The 3,366-nt window shown below is 59.0% G+C and overlaps 1 pseudogene; it reads right to left on the bottom strand.

Moving 5' to 3' along the window:
- The window catches only part of LOC130587511 (protocadherin gamma-B5-like), an 8,864-nt pseudogene extending 6,192 nt beyond the window's left edge, over positions 1-2,672 (bottom strand).
- Positions 2,673-3,366: the final 694 nt, after the last annotated feature.

Raw genomic sequence — 3,366 nt, forward strand, 5'->3', positions numbered from 1 at the left:
TTGTCATTTTCGTCCGTGATGTCTATCTGCACTTCACAGTGATCTGTGAGCCCGCCGCCATCCGTCGCCTCGAGGCCGAAAATGTATTTAGTCTTCTCCTCGAAATCCAGGGAACCCASCGTCCTGAGCTCRCCGCTCTCSCTGTCSACAGCAAACAAAGCCCTGACGGCGTCTGGGATGCTGCCGAAGGARTAGGAGATCARCCCGTTGGAGCCCGYRTCTGCATCTGTRGCCCGCACTCGAAGCACCAGCGAYCCCACAGGCACATTCTCGGCCACTCGTGCCTCGTAGAYGCTTTTGCTGAACACGGGTGGGTTGTCATTTGCATCCGTCACGTTGACCCGAATCTGGACAGTCCCAGACCTTGCGGGGTCCCCACCATCCACSGCCATCAGCACCAACTCAAAGGAGCTYTGCTTCTCCCGGTCCAACGCTTTCTCCAGCACTAATTCTAGCTGCTTCTTTCCACCCACCTTTTCCTTCAGGGACAGAGAGAAAGATGGGTCGCTGGTGAGCTGGTAAGTCAGCAGCGAGTTGCTTCCTGCATCGGCGTCTCGGGCCATCTCCAGTGGAAAACGAGCACCGGGAGGTATCCACTCACCGATCTCGAGGTCCAGAAAAGCCTTGCTGAAAGCCGGGGAGTTATCGTTCACGTCCTCGAGAGTAACATCAACATGGAAAAAGTTCAGCGGGTTCTGTACCAGCACCTCRAAGSTGACGGAACAGGTCGCCGACTCCCCGCACATCTCCTCCCGGTCCAGCCTCTCATTCACGTACAGRTTCCCGTTTTCCTCRYTCACCGTGAAGTATTGCYTCTCCTCGCTCAGCCGCAGCTTGCGCGCCGGCAGCTCGTCCGCGCTGAGCCCCAGATCCCGCGCCAGCGGCCCCACGAGCGAGCCTCTGCCCAGCTCCTCGGGGATGGAGTAGCGGACCCGCTCCGCNCGCTGTACGCCGCCTCCTCGAACACCGGCGCGTTGTCGTTCACGTCCGACACCTCCAGCACCAGCTCCGTGCTGCTCCACAGCGCCGGCCGCCCACGGTCCCGGGCCACCACCGTCACGCGGTGCTCGGACGCCTGCTCGCGGTCCAGCGCGCTCGCCGTCACCACCTTGTACGAGCCGCCCGACGACGCCACGATCGACAGCGGCGCCTCTCCCAACAGTTCGCACGACACCTGACCGTTCTCGCCGGAGTCCGGGTCCTTCACGTTTAGCACGGCCACCACGGTGCCGACTGGCGCGTCCTCGGGCACCGGACTCGAGAGGGACAGAATCGTGATCTCGGGCGCATTGTCATTCTCGTCCGTGATGTCTATCTGCACCTCGCAATGATCATTGAGACCGCCGCCGTCCATCACCTCCACAATAAAAATGTATTTGCGTTTCTCCTCGAAGTCGAGGGGACCTGCCGTCCTGATCTCGCCGCTCTCACTGTCCACAGTGAACAATGAGCTGATGGCGTCGGGGACGTTAGCGAAGGAGTAGGAGACCCGTCCGTTTGTGCCCGCGTCTGCATCCGTCGCCCGCACCTGAAGCACCAACGACCCCGCAGGAAGATTTTCCGCCACTCGTGCCTCGTAGACGCTTTTGCTGAACACAGGTGCATTGTCATTTGCGTCCGTCACGTTCACGCGAACTTGTACAGTCCCGGACCTCGCGGGGTCCCCACCATCCACCGCTGTCAGCACCAGATCAACGGAGCTCTGCTTCTCCCGGTCCAGCGCTCTCTCCAACACTAATTCCGGCTGCTTGCTTCCACCTGGCCTGTCTTTCATAGACAGTGAGAAGGACGGGTTGCTGCTGAGTTGGTAGTTCAGCAGAGAGTTGCTGCCCGCGTCAGCATCTCGTGCCATCTCCAGAGGAAAACGAGCACCAGGAGAGATCCATTCACCGATCTCGAGGTCCAGAGCATCCTTGCTGAAGGTCGGGGAGTTATCGTTCACGTCCTCGATGGCCACCTCGACGTGGAAAACGTTCAGCGGGTTGTGCACCAGCGCCTCGAAGCTGACGGAACAGGACACCGATTCGCCGCACATCTCCTCCCGGTCCAGTCTCTCATTCACGTACAGATTCCCGTTTTCCTCATTCACTGTGAAGTATTTCAGCTGTTTTGTGCCGGCAGACGCCACCCGCAGCTTGCGCGCCGGCAGCTCGTCCGCGCTGAGCCCCAGATCCCGCGCCAGCGGCCCCACGAGCGAGCCTCTGCCCAGCTCCTCGGGGATGGAGTAGCGGACCCGCTCCGCCGCCGCCCGGCAGCACAGGCACAGCAGCACCGCGGCCAGCAGCGCTCGCCCGCCGCCCGGCCCGAGCCTCTGCCGCCGCCTCACCGCCATTGTCTTCTGSCAGCGCTCGCCGCGCTCCTGCCTCCYGCCGCTGCCCCGCCTCCCTTGCAGCCGCTCTCGCCGGACAGCGCAGGGGCCGCCGCAGCACAGCGAGGCCGCTCTGGCCGCCCCGGACGCCGCTGCTGCCCGCCAAGCGCCGCCTCTCGCCGCTGCTGCTGCCCGTGCCGCTGCCGCTCTGGCCGGCGCCGGGCGAGCGCAGCCTGCGGGGACAGGACGCTGCGGCGGCGGCGGCTCCAGCGCCGCTCGKTGGCGGCCAACAGCGACACCCGGAGGCGCCGCGACGCCACTGCAGCCGCCGGATGCCCGCGCTCAAGGGGGCCCGGTTTAGGCGCTGCTCAGGGGCTCAACATGATTTCAAAGGCCTTTAAAACAGAGCCTTTTGTTCTTTAACGTTTTTAGGTCAACTTTTTCAGTTACCATTAATATTCTGACGGAACTATTCATGGCAAAATAATCAAGAATGGGATTCAGCTTGTCTTAGTATCAAGGCACAACTAAGGGAAACTGTATTACAGCCAGGGAAATCTATAAGTACTCTGTCATCAGTCTTCAATTCTGACTGGGTCGAATAAAGCTTAGATATAGTTTGGTCTAAAGCAATACTGTAATCTTTATGCCAATAGTAATATTTCCTGTTTTGTTTCTTATTCAGACAACATCTTTTCCATGTCTTTATTTGAAAGCCTGATGATGGAAACATAAAGGCAGTTTGAGTCTTTTGTAGACCCAAAGAATTCTCTAGGTTGAATGGATCCTTTACAACCTGTGTGGTCAGTGAAGTGTAGAGGGGGAGGATCACATACCTCTTCCTGATGGTCACACTACTTGTTATTCAACCCTAGACACAATCTAGGTAGCAAGTGGATATTGCCCATTCATGTCCCATTTGTGATCGAGCAGTAACCCAGAGACCTTCTCTGCAGGGCTGCTCTCAATCTGCCACTCTCCATTCAAACTGGGGGCTGCCCTGACCCATGTGCAGGACCTTGCACTTGACCTTCTGAAACTTCATGAAGTTTGCACAG

The sequence above is a fragment of the Malurus melanocephalus genome, unplaced genomic scaffold (genome assembly GCF_030028575.1).
Source record: "Malurus melanocephalus ecotype Western Australia unplaced genomic scaffold, MMel_1.1 scaffold_2015, whole genome shotgun sequence".
Lineage (NCBI taxonomy): Eukaryota > Metazoa > Chordata > Aves > Passeriformes > Maluridae > Malurus > Malurus melanocephalus.